The sequence below is a fragment of the Falco rusticolus genome, chromosome 2 (assembly GCF_015220075.1).
Source record: "Falco rusticolus isolate bFalRus1 chromosome 2, bFalRus1.pri, whole genome shotgun sequence".
NCBI classification, from domain to species: Eukaryota; Metazoa; Chordata; class Aves; order Falconiformes; family Falconidae; genus Falco; species Falco rusticolus.
The window spans coordinates 121,903,371-121,924,556 of record NC_051188.1 but is presented as its reverse complement, the minus strand read 5'-3'; the positions used below and the strand labels follow the sequence as shown (position 1 = coordinate 121,924,556).

Genomic DNA, 21,186 nt, shown 5'->3' with positions numbered 1-21,186 from the left:
TAATTCTTGACATGTGGATTCTTTTAATTAGCTATCTAGAAACAAAAACAGTGTGCAGGACACTACTGCAATGCAGCTTGTTAAGCAATAATGCATTTTTTTTTCCAAAAGTCACACTTGATAACAAACAATAGTCATAGGATGACTGTGGATACGATGAGCTAATGTCTAGTTGTCAGGAACTTTTCCATTAAGACTCAGAATGATGTTTAACATATTCTTCCTATTATTGAGCTAAACTAAACATTGCATTAAACATGGATTTCCTAGTGCATGTTACTGCTTTTTATTTTCACATGTGCATACATATGGAAGCAGACACGTGTACCTAAGCATTTTGGATCAATATCAAAATGACATCAATATCATGGTTCACTCTATTCCCAGGATATAATGCCTTTTGACATTTCTTTTTTAATGAAACCTGTCCTTACTCATTCCTTACCATAAAAACAGATTTAAAACAAGATTCTTTAAACAAACATGAAATGCCAAAATTATCTGTTCTCTCCTATTAAACAATGGAGAATGACTGAAAGGGTAGATTTTAATTATCTAGGGAAAAAAATGAAATGCTGCTAAGGATGATCATCAGATTTATGTACCATATATTTTTTTTGTCAAAATTCAAAACCTTTGGTGTATAGCAAACACTTGAATAACTTATCAAATACTGTGTAGACACTAGCTTTAAGACAACTTCAATTTTAAGCCTTTGTGCTTTGTTTTTGGCATGATGTATAACTCATTTAGTTTTTCAAAGCTGGATCTACTTACATTTAGATTTCAGGAAAGGGCAGGACAGGCTGTTTGCTTTTCACTTTAAGAGACCTAGATTTCCTGATAGGCCTGTTGGTACTTTGTTGATTTTAAGTTGGTCCCTTGAAAAAGAAAAGGGGAAAAGAAAGCTTGTAAGAAATGTATGAGCACACTCAAACTTTTTTTCAGAAATATTAAGGAATATTGGCCTATATTTTCAAATCTAGTGGCTTGACATAGACTTTTAACTCCATATTCAGGCTTCTTACTGAAGGTTTACTGTTCAGAAGTATGAAAACCTGGCAACTCATTCACTTTGAGTAGCTTTTTCAGTTGCTCATGCTTGTGAAAACTGATGTAGCAGTTTGAATATGGACTAAAAATCATAACGTTCGGTATTTTTGTTGGCAATCCTGTAATAATTATTCTCTAAATGAAAATATGGGTTTGGATTTCAACAAAAGTGCCTTGAGCCTTGTTCCTACCCTTTTGCAGAGACACTGCATAGCTTTTTCAGATATCTAGGAATAAAATTACCAGTCTGAAGGACAGCTGAAAAACTTTTACTTCATCTCATCAACAACTAACCATGTGTGTTACCCCATGAAGATGTACATATAAATCTTTTTATGCAATGTGCAACATAAAGTCATTAGTTCCCAAGAGGCTCGGATTGACACGATGTGCTTAGAACTGCCGTACAAAGTCCCAAGCATGACTGCACTCAGAGTGTGAGGATGCTAACAAGAGAGCCACAGGCAATGCTAATGTCCTATATAAACATAAAATATGCTTATCTATTTTATAGGTGAATCACTCTCATGAAGTACCAAGTCATATGTGCTTCACCTGACCCAAATCTCACTGACATGACTGGAAATAGTCCCTGCGATTTGGTGGGCTCAGCTGTCATTGAGATACGGCTTCAGTGTGATGAAGTCCGACCTAGATGGTGAATTCTGGAGACCTGTGCTCCAGCTGGAGTGTGAGCACATACTTCAGTGCTTTGCTAGATCAGAGCTAGGGGAGGACCCAGCACCTCCCTGCAGAGCCCCCACTTCAGCTGCTGACAACACACTCCATTTGCTGCTCAGTGTCCAGCCCACGTGAACCCACAGGCTACTAGAAAAACAGCTCTTTGATAAGCAGGGTAATGCCCTTCATGTGCTGATTGGCTTTGTGGTGAAAACTGAGGTATTTGGCCTAGGATCTTCCTTGTCTGTGTTTTTACTCTCCAGAGCCACTGGTTACCCAGTCAGAGTAACTCCAGAAAGCCAAACACACCCAAAGGTATCTCTCCATTTACTTTAAGCATTTTATCAGCCAGGGCAAAATGCAAACTCAAGAGTAGTGGCTCCTAACCTCTGCACAGCTGAGCTTCAGCAGTGCTGTGTACCCCAGGACCCAGTGGGCCCCAGGGAGCCCCAGGGTGGTCTGACCACCACAAGACTATGGTAACCCTAGAGGGAGGAAGCATTTGGAGAGGGAAGAGAGCCAAAAAGGAGCACTGATTTCACAAGGAAATCTGTGAGTAGCTTGACTTTTACCTCAGATTTATTCAAGCCCATTTGAAACATGCCTGCTACCCTCTCTTTCATCTGAATGCCACACCTAGGCTACTGTAAGGTCTTCCTCTTTCAAATCTGACAAAAGAATGAATTACATTTTGGTCAAAACAGTACTTTTTCACAAAAGCAGCTTGAACCTTGTAGACAGAGGAGCATTTTCTGCCAGAAAGGAGATCTCAGAACATCAGCCCAGGTACCTCCAGAGCACATTGTTGCCAACCAGCCCTTGAACTTCTGGTTGCTGGCTGGAATCTTTCTACATTTCAGGTGGCTCCAGCTGCCTATCCAGCCCCAGCATGGGCTCTGAGAGCTGCCACATGAAGATCAGAGCCCTTGCAGAAAGTAACTGGCTGCTTTTCCAGGCCCTTTGGTTTAGATTATGGATTAGATTAGTGACAAAAAAGTTTACTGGCCTCTGGTGTCAAACTTATTTTTTACATTTTCTGTAATGATTGCCAGCTCAGTTCTCTGGCAATACCAGATCTAGCACTGGCCGCCAATCGACCCTTTGCTTTGGTAGACAATCCATGTTGATTTTCTCTTGACTCCCCCCATCTCACAAGTGGACGCCTGTTCAGCTTGTGGTGCAGTTTATCAGATGCACTGCCACCTGGGGAGCCAGTAGGAAAGATTATTTCATTATTTGCAATTGCTTTTGTCCAATTCATCTGAGCTGCACAAAGAAATGTGGATTTGAAACCTTTCTGAGAGGATTCTAAAGCCTGGAGAGCAGAAATTGCCAATGCATTATGCACTCATTGCCATTTGCTTCCTAGTTTTACGAAGAGTAGCTTTTTTTTTATTTATCCCACCAAACAGTCCTTCTCCTTCAAACAATGAGTCAGTAATTCAGAACACATCTACACCCATTCCACACTTTTAGAGATGGCTCTAGGCTACACAGTTCAGCTCTGGATACAAAACTTCTCTACAGCTTGCAGGAGTTTGGGTTTGGGGCTTTGGCTCTGCTTCTTGTGTGGATGAAGGAAAGTCAGAAGTAGCTTTGAACAGTTAGTAAAATGGAGAGCTGCCAGACTGAAGGGGTTGGCAAGCTACTTTGCCTGTGCCTAAGAAGAGAGGGATTAGGCATTTCAACCAAACAGCTCATTCCTGCCTCCTGTTTGTACCATCCATGCTGCTGTTACTGCCTTTGTGGGATTAGAGAGAGGGTAAAGCAGTGCCAGTGTGTACCAGAGGGCCCCAGTACAGCAGCAGCAATCACATCTGCCCCTTCTACCTCCAAGTGGCAGCAGGACTCCTCTGGCTTTCTGCCCTGGTCCTGTCCTAGTTCCTGTCCCTCCAAACAATCAAGAAGGTACAGAAAAATGTGTAGATGGTGATGATGGAGACAGTGAAAGTGAAGGGAAGGTCTCTGGGTGTCCTGCCTCTGGGGAGAAGGGGAAGGAAGGAAAAGAAGTGGTCCCAAGGATAAGGGACAACTGTAGAAGCAGGAAAAGTGCCCTGTCCCCTCACAACCTTCCCACCCACAATCACCTCAGTTCTCAAAAAGCCTATACAACATCACTGACACAGTCCCCACCTTTCCCTCTGACATGCCTTTCCCTGTCCCAAACACTGCCACTACCCCTGCTTGCCTTGCCAGCTCCAAGGATGCCCTTGGCCAGCACTGAGAGTTTGGTTTGCCACACAGTGTAACCAATAAAAAAGCCAAATTCTGCTTCCTGTAAATCATCCAGCAGGGTCCTACTGACTTTTCTGAGAGGAACTCCTAGCCACTTTGAAATGTTGTTCTCTTTAACACTAATACATTAGTATTATTACTATTACTATTACTATCATTAATTATTATCATTATTATTAAATATTACTACCACCTTCACTACTACTATCCAGCTCTTCATGTCCTGAGACCAATCACTTCATGTGCATTCTTCCATTTAACTACTTTCAGAACTGAAAACCTGTAACGGTGCAATTTTATTTTTTTTTAACCTGAAAAAATAATCTCATGAAAGATTTCCTTTTCTCCTCTGTGTTACTCAATCACATGGAGATCCTGATATATATTAGGACTATTTGGAGAAGTTCCAAGTCTAAAGCCATAATGTTGGGGAACATGAAGCAATAGAAGGCAGTCTTTTTTGTTATGGAGAAAATAAGCCTAAGGCGGCTTCCTGGAGAAGTAAGGGAGGGAGGGAATATGAAAGAGAGGAGGATGAGAGAAACTATTCCTAAGAGGAAAGTTAAGCTTTAGATTTCCTGATTGGTAGAGTTTCATTTCATCACTCTGCTTTTAAGAATTACTTAGTGCAAAGCTGTAGCTGAATGTAGAAGGGAGAATTTATTTTCTGTATACTAAATTTTCACATATTCTAAAGTGGCATGCACTCTCCTCCCACTCCCAGTCTGCTGCCTGCAGGTATTAACTGGGTGTGAAAAACAATGTTTTCTGTGTGCAATTCAGGTGCAGAAAGGAAGGCAGAAAAATCACTGTGTTCTCTCCCTTAACACAGAAACAGCATGACCCCTGGTTTATTTAAGTAGTCACATGAATATAACCTCTATTTTAAGTATAAACTTAAGTCCTGCTGATTCAATATTGAGCCCAAATACAAATGACTTCTGTGGAATTAGTTTTGCACTGAACTGGATCTACTTAGTAAAATATTTCAGTCTAGTGTTTGAGGGAGAAAAGAGGAATCTGGTAAATTGCTGCAAATACCTCTGTAGCAAAATGACGGTTGTACTCCTAGTTTGTGTTATTTTCCAGGGAATTTTAAATTTTTTTGTCAGAGAGAACTATTGTGGAGTAGAAGGCTGCTTTGGAGAAAAGTCACAGGAATGTGTACACATAATTACATCTTTTGAAAGGAGCACACTACATAGGATTTAATAAATTGTACCAGAAAACATTGACATCCTGGAACTGACATTTGCAATTTCAAATACCAGCTTTCCAAGCATAATTAGTGTCCTTGTAAACATTCCAGTATCAAAATTGGGACTCTCTTTGGACAAGCCAGTCCATAAACTCAGAATTATATTTTTCCCCATTTCTTATTTCCTTTTCCAATGTTCCTGGGATGACAGCTGTGATATTTAAAGCTAAGAAATAGTAAATTGAAATAGCATGTTTTAAAGTATTTATTACATTTAATTACAATTTATAATTCATTCATTTCTCCTGACATTGTTCTTTTTTTTCTTGAAGTACCTATGATTCCATCCTCCTTTATGCAAAACACACAAATACGTTTACATAACTACAGCTTTCCTCTAGTCACACACCAAAATAGAGGGTAGAGAATATGAAAATTACTTATGACAGATGAGTCACATTAATATTTTGTTCTAAGCCACGAGAAAAATGAGACACAAGGGGTAGGAATCAGAACAGATCAAAACCCTTAATGTTTTATGATTCAAACCCACAACTATCTACTGAGGTGCAAAATGTTCTTTTTTCAAATAAGTGTGAGAAAAACACAGAGTTTTGTACTGCAAATGCTGGCAGCACACAATGTTGTAACTAGTCTCAGTATTTTGAGATGCTTGAATCATAACCAAAACTTCAAGTAACACTAGGTAAAAACATTTTTTATATTCCTTCACAAAAAAAAAACCAAAACAAACAACCCAAACTAAAAAAAAATTGAGTTTGCCACAGTTGTTTCAGAAATGGTGTGCCAAGTTTCTAAAAGTGACTGATAATAAAAACAGAAGGGAGGGATGTCATGACATCTTCTTGTATTTTTTTTTTCCAGCATAGTAAATTCAGAATCATTCAGATAGTACTCCCATTAGCTTTTTACCCTATTTCTGTGTTGCTAAAAAAATCTTGTATATTCTGTCTTTGAAAAGAATCATTCCGATAGCCTTTTACAGGTACTTTACTATTCTAGTGCATATGGCTAACTGAGGCTGTATACAAAGCACTATCTTGCTTCCTATTTAGAGGACAATAAAAAGATCGATCACATTGGGTACATTCCTCGTACGTTACCACTCACTATTAGACATAAGAAGAAACATTTACCACTCTATCTGATGTTGATCAGGTAACATTGTCTGTAATTTGGGTTACCACCGGGTGAACTAGGTATTCTGTTTCCTGAGATGTAAGTACTCTCTTTTTTCATTCCCTCTTCTTGACCTAGTATCCAACAGAGAACTCAAGTCAGGAAGATGGTAAGCATCTCACATGAGCTTGTCAGCACCCTCAAGCCTTGGGAAAGGATGTGCTCCTCTTGGTGTCTGAAAGAGGCAGGCAGGGACCTCTGTCCAAAGGCACTATGAGTGTTCTTCCTTGGCTGCACAACGGGTGCTTCAGTACATACCTGACAGACACTTCAGCCTGCCAAGCCCCAGTTCAGCAAATACTTAAGTGGGGAGGGATGAGACATGTATTCCCCTGACTACAGTAACTTCAGTGTCACTGTACATGTGCTGTAGACTGTACAATTACTCTATAGGACTGGAGCTGAGCTGTGTTTCTTATCATGACAGTGGATTAGGTAGGTAAGTATTAGCTCCGCTTGTTTGTTCTTCCAGCTGCTAGCAGGGGCCCTGTTCCCACTCACTCCCCATCAAAGTCTCTTTTCCGCACAGGATAACAAAAGTAGCTGTCACAGTGCATATGATGCTGGGCTGGGCTGGGTTTATGCCACTTTTTCATTCTGTGTAGGAGAGTTTAACCATGGCAAGTGAACAGAAAATGTATGGCAAAGCACAGAAAAGATGAGGGATGAAGATTCAAGAATTAAATGGGTAGTGTTGACCAGACAATTCCTGTGGACTTTATTCAGAGAAATGGTGGCTAAACAATAGGAACCGGCACAACGCTTTGAGTAGTAATGGTGTTCCCTTAAGCCAATAAAAGCAAGTTCTCCTTTTTCTCCATTTTTAATTTACTTTATCATGCCTGTGGAATTTTTCTGCCTTCTTAATTTGTGCAATACTTTGGATTTGTTCTATAGGTATAAAGCACATTTCCTATCATCCATCGAACGTCAGTAACTTGGTTCTTTAGGATTAGGCTACTGGAGTCTATTGGGGTGTGATTGCAAGGAGCTTGCAAATAGGTATAGTTGTTGTACTTTGTTTATCTCACGAAAATTCAGTGGATTAGTTTTTGTTTGCCAGGCCACATGTGAGATATTTGCCTTGAGGTAAACATAGACACTGGGTAATGGCAAGCCATTTCTGTAGTGATATGGGAACTATCACAAGATGTGTTTCTTGTTAAAAGTGGCTTATAACTGTGATAAGCTTCTCAGGCTTTTCAGCCAAAGCAATTCCTACAAAACCACCTCCCCAGAAAAGGTTTGTAGGAGCATGCTGAACTGCAATTAAATACTAGGCCTCCAAGTGCCAAGAAGATTATAGGGAGGTATTATTGGTCCAGACAGAAATTTCGCCAGGCCTTCAGGACAGAATTATGTAGCACTGCATGTTTCTCTCTGTTATGTTTCTACACCATGAACTTGGACAGAATTTTAAATTTATGATGAAATCTAAACTCTGTTAAGACTACTGAATTTCTGTCTTAAAATTTTTCCCAATTCTAATTAATACATACAAAGATTTGCTAATGCCAGCCAAGACTAGCTATTTCTAGAAGAGGTACCTGTAAAAGGAAACAGTAGGTATTAAGGGCATGGTGTAATTTAAGTCAGGTTATTTATGTATGCCTCTTAAAACCAAACCAAAGCAAAAAAATAGAAAAGTAAACTTTCCAGTTCCTTACTACTGCCAATCTCAACAAACCTATTCTTTATCCATCCTGGAATTTTTATCAGCGAAGTCTTATTTTATAAAGAAAAGTGAAGTGAAATGCACATTTTTGATATAATCTAATAAAAAGTCAGAACACATAACTTGCTAGCATAGTGTGCATTGACAAATGTCTCTATTTACCACAGGTATAGATAGTGTTCCTTACCCTGATTGGCACCAGCCAATTCTTGCTGCATTGTTTGTTTGGCTGAACTCCCTGAACCACATCACATCCTTTTATGTAATTCACCTTAAAAAGCTAAGTGATAGCTGTAAGGACTATGCTAACTTCTGGATAATATATTTGAAAGAATTGTTCTAAATACCATAAATATAATCATGATGAAATATCAGAGCAGAGAACAAACTTGACCATCATCTGCATATTCTGCATGGGCAGAAATGAACAAACAAACAAAAGTAAATTCTATACTCCATTGCTGAAGCTCAGAAAACTGAATGGACACTCTGCATCTCTGATCTTTGGCAAATGGAAAAAGCTTAAAGGAGAGGAAATTGCCAAACAGTTTCTATGTTAGCGTTATAGAATTTCACATCATAAAGAAAAGGCAAAACTTTTCTGTTCAAGTCTCTAGAACACTGAGTTACTAAAGTAATTAAACATGTATCTCATTTATTTTTGAGAGTAATTAAGTGTTATACATTGAGTTATGTACATTATTAGTTTCTTTGCTGAATCAGGGGCTTAAATCAAACTGGTAGAAATGCCCCTATACTTAGCAGAGAGCAAAATTTCAATTGTAGAAAACCGTGGTTTCCTTTTTTTGCCATACTTTTTCTCTTAAGTAAAATCAAAACAATTAAACATACTTAAACAGATGTGTGTCTACTTAGGTTGGGATGAGGGAACAAAAAGGAACATGGCCTACTTTTATTAATAAAAACGTAGAAATAATATATTTGTATATTTCATCATAAAGTAAAATGCTTTCAGGTTTATAGCAGCAAAAGTAATGAGAGTATGTTCAAAATGCCACCCTTGGAAGTAAAATGCTTCTGTGGACTGCAAAGCATGACTGCAAATCCCCCTTAGGGATTCATGCAGTTTGTTGTCCATTCCTTTTAAGGCAAGATTTTAGGAGTTTCCCATTACATGCAAGCAGGAGAATTCCTCTCCATGCTAATATAGTACATGATGAGCTTATGCCAGTGGCTTATTTGGTGATCATTACAGTAGTACCTAAATATTCACATATTTATCTCCACAGTACCTTGTGAGGTAGGGAAGAGGTACTGCTCCCATTTTGTAGCTGGAATGAGGCTAAACCCTCTCCCCAAGGTTGGTCAGGAAGTGTGTAAGAGATGTGGGGCACAGGAAGGAAGTATTCCCTGCCTCAGGGTAGTGCCTCAGTCCATGGGTCAGCCTTCCTTTCTACAGGAGTGTGAAGCCTTATCCAGGACCAGCAGCACAAACACTGCTTGTGTGTTTGAAGAAATTATGACACATCCTACCTGAACGGTGTTTCACTTGGGATATGTCCTGTGATCTCAGCCAGATCTCATGTTTCCCTGCCCCTTGCCTCTCTAACCCCAGACAGCACAGCCTGCACTCCTTCAAGGACAGAATGAATTATTTTTATCTTATGAATGTCATTAGCTAATTAAAAGGTACAGTACACACTTTGTCTCTACCATGCTTGGAATTTCTATTCCAAAATTTCATCATTTGATGTGATTATAGAGGTGGTATTTATACATGTGACTGTACTAAACTCCCACCTCTACTGCTACGCAAATTAAAGGCTTTCAAGAGACAGCAGTTACAAGGTGAGGTGTATGACAAGTCAGAAATGATGCTCAGATGTCATGCATGAGTAATGAAATAAAACATTTCAAATGCCACTGAATATATTTAATTAATAAAATGGGCTCGTAAAAATGAGAACATTAACTAATGACTTTAAAAGAAGCATTTAAAGATTTTCTCAAATTTATACAAGAGACAGCAGAAGCACCACAAAATACAGTAAGTACTTTGGCTTAGCTGAAGTCCTACAGACAGAAAGAACATTTGGATGGGAATATAGCTAAGCAGAGATTCTGGAAATAATTCAGCTATAAAAAGCCACAGGAGTCCAGGCTTTGAAGAATTCCTGAGAACATTCTGTGAAGAATAAAAACGTACTAATGCTAATTCTAAGGAAAGATACCTTTTCTGAGTTGCACAGAATGATTTTGGTGATAAGAATGTTTCTAATCATAATCCTAAAACTTCTGAAATTATGAATGTGTGTGGAAAGTATGGATTCTAAGACACCAGCAACATTCTGGCCAGCAGAATGGAAACAATATCAAACATAAATCAGATGTATCACTTTAGATTAACTGAGAACAAGTTCATAATGATGTTAGTTCATTGATTTCATTTTATATTTTCATAAATGTAGAATTCAGTCTAATGGCAGCCTTTTCTGGAGGTGGCAAGAAGGATTTTGATAGTGGAATGTATTGGTTACACCCAAAGTGTTATCTGTACTGTAGCTATCTGAATATGGCAACAGAACTCTGTTCTGGAGTTCACACTGCCATTAGTACTAAAAGGTACTAAAATAAAATTTGCTTGCATATGGGAGACTGACTCCAGGAGTTAACTTCTCTTTCTTTTATCCCTGGTATTTTAATCTGAATTCATTTGAAATCACATGCTATGTCAGTTATAAAACCATTTTCTAGGTAAGTTCCACTTTTCTTCCAGATGACATCAGAGTGACACCAAAGTCGAAGTGATCTATTCAGTTGTAACTTCCCAGATGGATCTACCATTACCTGCAGATAATTTAGATGTTACATGTGGTAGAAAATAAATCTGTCCTCTGTTTCCATGGCTTAAACTATTGAGAATTTAACAGACTTAAATACCTTCACTGGTGTCCAAGTCATAGGGAGATGAGGAATTCCTAGGGACTTAAATATTATTGTTGATTTCATGTGGGATGACCTCAGATACCATGTTCAGAAGTGGTAGTCTAAACCTACATGGAAGCATGGAGTTAAACAGAATCTTTGGCTTTTAGAAACTGGAAAAATACCTTTCTTCCTTCAAAAACTGATGAATGCAAACAAAAATATAAAACGACTTACCTTCCACAGCAGCTGGTTAATGCCTTTAACTTATTAGACAATAATACTACAGGGCTAACTGGGGTAAGTTTTAGGTTTGGTAAACATTAAAAAGATATCTCAAGTCTTGGCAGGATAGCTGGCAGGTTTAGTAGATACCTTATTTAGTTATGATAGCAGTAAAACAAAAGATATGTTTTAATTTAAAATTGGACTTGAATAGGATGAGGTCTGATGAAGGAAGATGGGTCAAACTGCAAATCTGACTGACAGATAAAACTGTTAGAGATCAAAACTAGCAACAGAATTCCACAGCTATTAACATCCTATTTTTATATCACTGTTTCCAGGTGAATTTTTATTGGAGAAAGGAACATAAAATTTCTGAATGTAATGGGAGGACTCTGACAAAAGATGGTGAAAATTAGATACGATTTGACTCCCAAAAGTTACAAAAGAAAATTAATCTTGTACTCTTCTAAAATGAGCACTTATTTGAAGAAAGATATAAAGATATCCCTGGGGGTTGCTTCTTCCAAAAGACAAAATCTTCATTAATCAGATGTATGAATACTTGTGGAGGTCACCAGTTCAGTGAACATCAATGTCTCTAGCAGAGGATGTGAAATGTGATGGTTTTAAGAATCCATGTATCACCTACATGGTAGATCCTATTGTAAGACTGGAAAAAAAAGATACGGGTAACTTCAGCAGAACCTGTAAAGATATGTGGTCAGCTTATCTTCAGCAGCTTAAAAGCACATGAAAATCAGTTCTGTTTGATAAAGGATCCGCCTTTCATAGACGTTGTATCAGTCAGCAGGCAAATCTTTTAACAGCTCTGTGCTAACGTCTCTCCATCTGCAAAATGATTATATTAACATTTACCTACCTCGTAGTGGAAGCTGGAAGAGCTTAATTAACATGTGAAGTTATTTAAAGCTCTTGGCTTGAAAGCTGCACTAGAGGTCCAAAATATTTATTAGTATTATTATTTCTATACCCAGGTGATTTTCTCACATGTTTGCAACGTGCCAGTATAGAAATCTACTAGATGAAATGCAGTATTGGACAGTTCACCAAATGAGAAGCTCAATGGCATAAACAATAGTTCTAATTGGCAGGGTGTTTTCGAAGATCCACCCGTCTTAAGGCTTTATTTCAACTCTTTGGCCATAGAGAATACAAATCAGCTTCAATTTATGATTCTATTAGCTCCAAAGCCATTAAAGAACAGAGAGCTAGAGTCTGGAATGGAGCCGGGAATTCATTCCAGCAGCATGCAGTCTCATTTGGGCAGATGTCATAACCTCCACCTTGGACTGAAAGCTCCATGTGTGCCAGCAGAAAATAATTTTTCAATATGCTGGACAATAAAGCAAATGCTGTTATTTGGAACTACTAGCAAAGACACCTGCTGACAGTTGGCATTAAAGGCAATGGCACCTGCTAGACACATTGCAGAGGGAGAGGTGAACTCTGATCCTTGTTGAAGTCAAGCGAAGTTTCACCAGTGACTTCAAACATGCCAGAATTTTTCTTACAATGATTAATGATTTATATGTGTATCTACAAGGTTATGGGTAGTTTATGAAACTTTTATACACAGGAAGTTGTCCATAATGTCAAATAATGAAGATACTGAGATACCAAAGGGATATAATTACCATACTAAATACCTAGTAGAAGAAAACAGATAGATCACACCTTGCTTTAAAAACTGATTGATTGCAGAGTTTTATATCAGCCCACAGAAAAGTCATAAAACAGACCATTCGGTGGCATTGGTGGTTGGTGAAAAACACTTTTCAATGCTTAGATGGTCTGTAACTTCTAGTGGTGTGACATTGCTCAAGAATCTGGGGGGTAGAAAGAATTCCTATGCATTTACTTCATGCAGTAAATAAATTGTCGACTCCTCTTCACATTTATGCAAATCCATGGGCTTTGATGGAGATCAGTAGCAAGCTCTGAGGAGAACCAGCTCTGGTTTTTGCTTGTGTATTTTGCCCAGTGTCTCTTTGTTCCTCTGCATTTTAGTATTATCAGTCCCCCGCAAGTGTCCACATTTTTTTTTCTTGGAAATTATATCAAAAAGTTTGAAGCTTTTAATGACCTGCCAATAAAACCTCTGTAGCTGAGTCTGCTAAAACACCCATGCTTATTCTCTAAAGGAAGCAAATTTGCATGCAGGTTTTTGAGTGCACTGAGAGAATGTTTCTGTTGAAGCAATTTTTTCCAGTAAAATCACAGAGTGCTTGTTCGAGAGGCTGGTCTGACAGATGAACTTCCACAAGCTGAAAAAATTTAGACTGGTTGTGTGCTTCCACTGTATATATCATTAGCTCAACACAGACACCTGTGAGGCTTTTATGCAAAGCCTGGACAAGAGCCTGACACCATTGTTTTAAGCCATGCAGTCAGCCAACAGGCAGCCAATCCGCTATAACATACTATGAACCACAGACAAGAAAACCAACGAGAAAGCACTATTGAGCTGTCCCTTTATGCTCCTTGCAGAAGAGTGTCTGGTTGCTTTGCTGTGTAATTTACACCCTGGAAAAAAAAAAAAAAGTCTGCCCTTGAGAATACAAGCCTGAAAGGTTCAGGTGGAAGAGTCACGCAACTCCCTGCAGAAGAGTCAGCAGCAAGGATTCCCCCTCCTGGTGCTTCAGGACTCAGTTAAAACTGTCAATACCTTCTGTGCATGACTATGGCCTTTAGGTTCTCTCTTTCTTTCTAGTTGAAGATGGAGAGATGCTGGAGAAACTACAGTATCTGCTCTACTTCTGTGAAAATCCTGGGTTTGGAGGAACTCACAGTGACCAGGCACTACCATAGCACTTATAAAGTACTTCCATTTTGATGATTAAAGGAGAATGAAAGCTTGTGTTCATGTGAGGAATGGGAACTGAATGAACTTTGAAAATTTCTTCCAGAATGATTGCTGTCAAGTGATCCCATCACCACAAGGAAGTGCTAGACAAGATAATCTGTGTTGCTGTGATTGCTCAGGAATGCAGCAGCTGCTGCGCCATCACAGCGAATGTATGGCAGATGAATTCACTTTCAGATAAAAGGTTGTGGGTAATCTTCTGGTGCTCAGGGAAACATAGTATGGTGTTTTGCAGACCATAAAAGGGGACAGAAGAACCCTGTTGCTTCTGTTTTCTTCCCTTAATGTAATCGGTGGTGGTGGTGGACAGTCAGGTTTTAAAAGGTGACTTAAAGGGAAGTGTAACTTCAAGCAACATGCATTACATTGCATGTACAGGTAACACAGTTCCACCTGCTTATATCTGATGCAATCACATCACATGTCATAATGTCTTTTAAGTTTCAATGAGTACACTGTTAAGATTTTTTCCTGCTTTATAGTATTTTCTGCCTAATTCTGTCTCTAGATCCTCTTAACATATCTGCAAATCTACTACAGTAGCTACTTTATTTAAATAACAAGACTCCCCCTTTACCAAGGAATTAAGCAACCTTTGTTGGCAATGGTCTGGTAGGGTGCTTAATTCTGAAAAGGTTGTGCAAAACCAGGCTAAACTCATGAAAGAATGTTTGAAAAAAAAATCAGAATTCAAGGTTTGCTCTGTTGCAGAGCAAAAAAACTTGCATTAGCTCTTCAAAGCAGACCTCATTGTTCAGTGGCTCTGAGGCAGCTGTTGCTTTCTCAGCAGAAATGTTTGTGCCTGAGTTTGAACTAGTCCTCTGACATTTTTCACCGCACAAAATTATATCAGCAGAAAATTCTTTGCTCTACATGACCAACAAAGCATTCTACAAAATTTTAAGTAAGTCTCCCTTTCCAGCAAAAACTTATCAGTGTTGCTTACACTGTATCTTTATGGCAGATATTGAGATTTACACTGAACTGCAGCCTACTAAATTGAAAATCTTTGGTAAACAGGGCTTTTAGAAGGGACAGACCAGCCATCTCATCTCATCTCATCTCATCCATCTCTTAGGAAGCTATTGAAAAAATCTATTGATTTTCCCATGCTATGATAACTCTTGGGGTTAGAGCTCCCAGAAGCTACTGCTAATCTTTTAAGATATTTCTTTGAACTGACATGCTACAGCATTCACTCTTGGTATCAGTGACAATGCAATTTTGCAAAAACACATCTTCAAGATGTTTGGTCAGGAGACTCAAAGGATGTGCAGTGTATTTTACAGAGCGCAGGGTATCTGTCCTGTAGGATAAATTGACATGGTCTGTTCTCCTACCTATCTCCAGTATCTTGTTATGTTGCAACAACAAGGTGTTAGATCAAGGAAAAAGGCAGTATGGTCTCTGTAAAGGTAGGAAAGGTGAGAACATACATAGGATTCTGTGGCCTATGCAGTGGAAGTGAAGGTAGATCCAAAGGCAAAGACGAACAAAAAGGACACTTACCAAGCCAAAAGGTTATCATGGAATCTAAAGGACACATTTGGCTAAAAAGCAATGTAGAGAAGAATGCTGCAAAAAACATCTGGACCAGTCTAAGAGAAAAAGAAAAGAAAGGGACAGAGTGATGGGGCAAGAAGACAAAAATTTGGAATCTCTCAAGGAAAATATTGGAAGCCTCATGCCTGAAGGTAAAAAGAGCCGTTTCTGCAAAAAGTATTAGAGAGTGACATGAGGAGATTATCCCTATTTGGCCTAAGTGATCTGCTTAGTGTTTTGCATTTTTGTATCCTACATTTTGTATCCTACACATGGATGCTGTCACTCCTCTCAGCCTGAGCAATTATTTGATAATTAATTAATCTCAGTGCCTCTCATGAAAGAACTTGGGGAGTGATCAGTCTAACCCAGCATGAGCAAGAGGTACAAGAGCAGTCTTTAGGTTTCATGAGTTGTTATTGCTCAGCTCTGTGTAGAAACAAGCATAATTTTGCTCAGAGATATTAGCAGCCCAGTCTCATTTCTGCTCAGTCTGTGGAAAAGCCTGTGAACTGACAGTGTAACAACAAAAGAAGGAAACAGCCCACTGAAAGGACCATTAGCAGGTAAGACTGCTGTTTTCCAGTCACTATTTATAAACAGTTGGAGGTAGGTATCACTTTGTTTGGGAGCATGCTGAGGTACCAAAGCTGGAGACAATGAAATGATGTCACTATTATCAACAAAATGAAGTGCCTATCACAGCTAATTTTGTACTTATGGTGTTTACAGCTGAAGAACCATTAGCTTACAGACACAAGACTTTCTAGGGTAAGTATGAATAAATTTTGTTACTACCATTTTAGAGTTAGGAAAACAAAGGAAAACGGAAGGAATTGTTTGCCTGAAGGTTCCCAGCAAGTCACTGGCAGTGCCAAGCTTTAGGTCTCATGACTCGTTGCTCAGCCCTGCGTAAAGGCAAGTATCTTTTTGTGCAGAGATGTTAGCAGCCCAATCTCATTCCCACATGGTGGAAAAAATCCAATTTATGTCAATTCATATTTAATTTCATAACTTGGCTTAGGTCACAACTAGAACTAAGTAATAAATTATCTTTTTTTTTGTATTGTTCAGTTCCATACTAAAAAGCTGACTCAAACTTAATGTTTAATATAAAATGTGTGTAAACGACTGCATATATGTATCAGATTAGTATACCTGCAAAAAGATCTCAGCTTTTTCATTTTCCAAGATTTTGAGTAAATTCCTTATTTGTTGATACGCTGATCAGATTTTCATTATCAACATTTATATAGAGAGAATACATATAGATAACCTGTAAATTAAGTAACAATATGTATGCTACCAAGACATGTAATTTTGAAGGTGCAGTAATTTGGAATATTTTCATGCCTAATTTCCCATGAATTTAGTTTAAATCAAAATAAAATCCTTAAACCTTAGTTCTCTCCCAATCCTTTCAAAAAAATTAAAGCTTCCCTTTGAAGAGCTAGTGGTGTCAGATATTAGGGAGTTAAGCTGGGCATCCTTGGTTTAAAGTTGTTAATGTCTATCTCATCTGCTCTCTCCTATCATCTTCAATTTGTCAACAGTGTGTAGTAATATGTTTGATTCATTAGAAGTGAAAAAAATGATGAAAGCAAATAAATATGTCAGTTAAACCCCATAAGTATTAAGTCACCTCAATCTGTTTGTCTGGTAAAAAGTGGCCTCTCATTGGGTGAATTGAGGCCAGCTTGATTCACCACCAAAATGTGAATCTGGAACTGACACTGAATTTGCAGATGTGCATAAAAGGAATCCCTTGAGTTTTGAAATAATCAGCTTTAAGGAGAGGCAGGAAGAATGTAAACAGCATTGTTAAGCAGACTGAAGTTAATTAGTTACCGTTGTTACTACTGAAATCAGTCTTGGTGTGACATCATGTTGATTTCTAATTATTTTGTCTAAATAAAGATTAAATTATTTTTTTCAATTCACTTAAATTGCACAGATACAGGATATTTTTAAATAATCTTCTTGCTTATAAACAACACAAGGAAGTGATATCATATATGAGATTAATAGCTGAGGAGTAAAGCTTTTGTGTGTGCAAAAATTTTAATTTGAGAGCTTTCAGGGAAGAGTGAGGTGTAAACACGAAAGAAAACCAGCATGAGTTGGAGTGAAGAATGCTGAAAATTATAAAGCATATACTGGAAACACCAAGCATGTAATTATATGCTGTTCTTGTAATAAGGGCTCTCTAATTGTAAATTTGGGCTTTCGGAAGCAATCATAAAAACAACGCTGTAGTGAAAAAAAAGGACAATATCTCTCTTTCTTGCTTCTCTGTTTATACAGGCCATCTTCCAAAGCTGTCAAAGAATCAAGCCCTCTTAGCAGAGCTTTTCCAGGTGTTTTCTGTCTAGTTGAAGCGTACATACAGATTAATTCAGAAGTGCAATGACTACAATTGAATTATCAATGTTCAAATTCATTTACGCTTCTGTTATTTGGTATTCACTTGAGCCATGGAGCATCTTTTGGGTCATTTAGATCTGCATCAGCCCTTCTAATGGGAGCGATATACTTTACATGTCAACACAGACTAACTTATCTGCCTCATATTTTCTCTCTTGGAATGCAAGACTTAAAATGGATGCCATTTTAATACCTGGCTTTCATTTAAAGACCCATCTGATGATGCCTGATGGAAACATTTTTAAACACTCTATTTAAAGATAATTTTGCTCATATGTTATAGATGATTCTATTCCTCTTTCTCCAGCTTAAATCAGGAAGAAAAAAATGATTTTGTCTGATTAAGACTTCAGTCCTTTATTTTATTAGTGGCTGTAGTGTGCTGTAAATTCCAGACCCATCAATGATGCTGTCACAAACAGAAAATTGCAACCTGGTTTTTAAAAACAGTGAACATTTTTGTCTCATTTTCCTTATAATTTTTTTTAACACTAAATCTCATGTTACACCTGATACAAATGCTGACAACATGCCTAAGTTTTGAAAACTGTCTAATCCTCAATTTGAGACACTTTAAGGCAATCTTCTTCTTAGAAATGGGTGGTCAGCACCTGGTGAAGGTTGGCCTTGCTGCTCTGTCTCTGGTTGGACACTTGGAAAGCCAAACATCTAAAGTCACTCTCCTTTGAATGTGTACTCCATTCATCTGATATGTGTGGCATTTGAAGCAGCTAAATGTGTGCCCACAAACTGGGAAGGACTGATTGCAAAAACAAAAATGGAAATCAACTTAATAAATTATCATTGATTGTTCAAATGAAAAATGTTACAATTTTAGATGTGAAACCAACCTAAATAAATGATTGTTAAGGAACTCTGTGAACATAACTCTCTGTTTTACAAATGCAATCAGATTAATTATCACTGTTACCAAGGTTGCAGCACATAGTCATGAATTATGGAGATCAGCCAACAGAAAATACTGTCTTGAGCTAAAAAACTAGTTGAAGTTATGATGGGTAAAAGGGTATCTCTGCTTTTTCCAGAATAATGCCTAAAAATTTTTTGAAGGAAAGAACCATTTGCTGCAAAAGACAAAGAAAAGTGTCAAATTTCAAGTAACTAGGGTACAGTTAAAAGTGTCTGGGCCTTTTGCTTTTCTAACAATTCTTCTAAAAACTCTTCCATTATTCACAGTACTGCCTATCATGTTGGGAAATGGATTATTTGAGCCCTGAGGTATGGTACAAAAGAGTTTGGATATTTAACCCCTGGATTGGGAAGAATAAAACTTATCATGTTTAAAACAATAACACACAGAAGCAAGAAACCAGCTATGGGTGCCTTTGCATTTACCAGCAAGCAGCTGGACTTCTCTCAGCAACCTCAAGCTAATGTTGAATTGATATCATGTCCTTTTAATCAACATGCTCTTTTGTGTGTATCTCAAACAGTGCTGGTCTTCAGCCCACACAATGACTGCTTGTTTGCTTCATCTTTACAAAATCCTTTAACAAGATACCTGGAGTTAACCAAGGAGCTTTGACCTACATTTTCCAAATGTCATTGCCTAAACCCTGGCATCTTTTATGAGGCACTGATCTTAGAGACTTGGAGAAAGAATTGTTGTTGCTCAGCATTTTGTGGCTAAGTGTAGATTAAAGCACCTTAGTTCAGGCACTCAGTATTTATGTGTTAGGGTTAGGGACTAGATGTTACAGCACCCAGCTACAGAGTTTCTATCATACGCATACAAGTAAGGTGAATGTTTAGGATATATTAATGATCTGATGATGTGAATGGTAATACTTTATGGACATATTATATGTAGATAAGACTAGTTCGTCTTGCAGGTATTTTTCATTCTGTCTTCAGAGGAAATTGTAGGCACTAATCACTCATCAGGAATGAGTTCATGCAAAAGGACATGAGTCCTCCATGCATGAGTTCATTTGTTGTGGCAGGAGTGACTGGCAGTGCCCCCTCCTTAGGCCTGCTGATCTGGAAGACTTCTTGTTTTAGGACCCCAGCTGTTGTGTGAACAAGGTTGGTGCAAACAGATTAATCAGCATGAGAATTACTTCATTTCTTCACCTTACTCTTCCTTGACTGGCTAATGAAAAGAAAAAAAACCCCACAACAAAACCCAAAACCTGTCTGCGGTGATTCCATGGAAACCTAAAGCAAACCATTAATACCCGTATGCGCATGGGGTCATCTCTTCACCAATCAAACTGTGCCAGAAGTAGAATGTACATGGGTCAGTTTTAAAAGGTCAGGTCTGGATTAAGTGTACTATGGAACAGCATTAAGCAACAAACTGCTGTTGAGTCATTATGGAAGAAGCAATGCTACGTGGAATGGAGGGCTTGGCGTCAGTTTTCACATCTGAAGCCATCAGAGGCCAGGATTTTTCAATGTGAGAAATGCAAAGTTCATGTGACTAATTTCCAAGATTCAAGCACATTCTAAGCATATGAGAGTAAGGATGGGAAAATGTTCATTACAAAATGTTATTTCATTCCGATTTTGAGGTTTGCCTTTCTTCTTGGATAGGTTTTAATTTCTTTTTTGATACTTTCCTGCAACATTGTATTACTTGTGTTACCTGAAAGGAACATCCTCTCAAGAGTCACAAAGTAGGAATAAACACCTTGGAACAGTCTTTCTTGAGACATAGGTTCCTATTTTTGTAGGTTCTTATTTTCTTTCAACTTCAAACTTCAAGCATCACTAGTCTCCTAGTGGCCCCATCACAGGAAAAAGTTCTAGAAGTAAGACATCTATGAAGTTCAGGTCCTCCCATGCTTTACAGAAGCTCAGTGGTGGTTTTCAGGATTGCAGTTTCAATCAAAAGCATGCATGTTGCAGCTAAGCCTCATTTTATTCTCTGATAGGCAAATGGTCAACTTTTTGTAAGATAACCTGAGACTTTTATTCACAATGACCATGCAAATACATTTATCTACTCCTATCTTTCAAAAATAAAATCAAAATAATTCCTTATTTTTGCTGAGAGAGAATGCATCTTGCCTTTAGTAGTGTTTGTGTATGGCCACATACCACAAACTAGCCAATGCACTGGAAGTTTGTTTCCTAGCTGACCTGCCAGTCATTTCTCTATGTGCGAGTGCCCTGACTCCTCCATGGAATTAGGCCTAACTTCCCTCAGTTTTGTCT

General features: G+C 38.2%; 1 protein-coding gene across 2 annotated transcripts in view; it reads right to left on the bottom strand.

Annotated features, from left to right (window-relative positions):
• COL8A1 (collagen type VIII alpha 1 chain) overlaps positions 1-21,186 on the bottom strand; it is a 102,107-nt gene that overhangs the window by 43,706 nt on the left and 37,215 nt on the right. For both annotated transcript variants that reach the window (XM_037378360.1, XM_037378361.1), the window contains exon 3: positions 778-881. The gene's annotated coding sequence lies outside the window, so the exon portion shown is untranslated. The remainder of the gene's footprint in view (positions 1-777; positions 882-21,186) is intronic.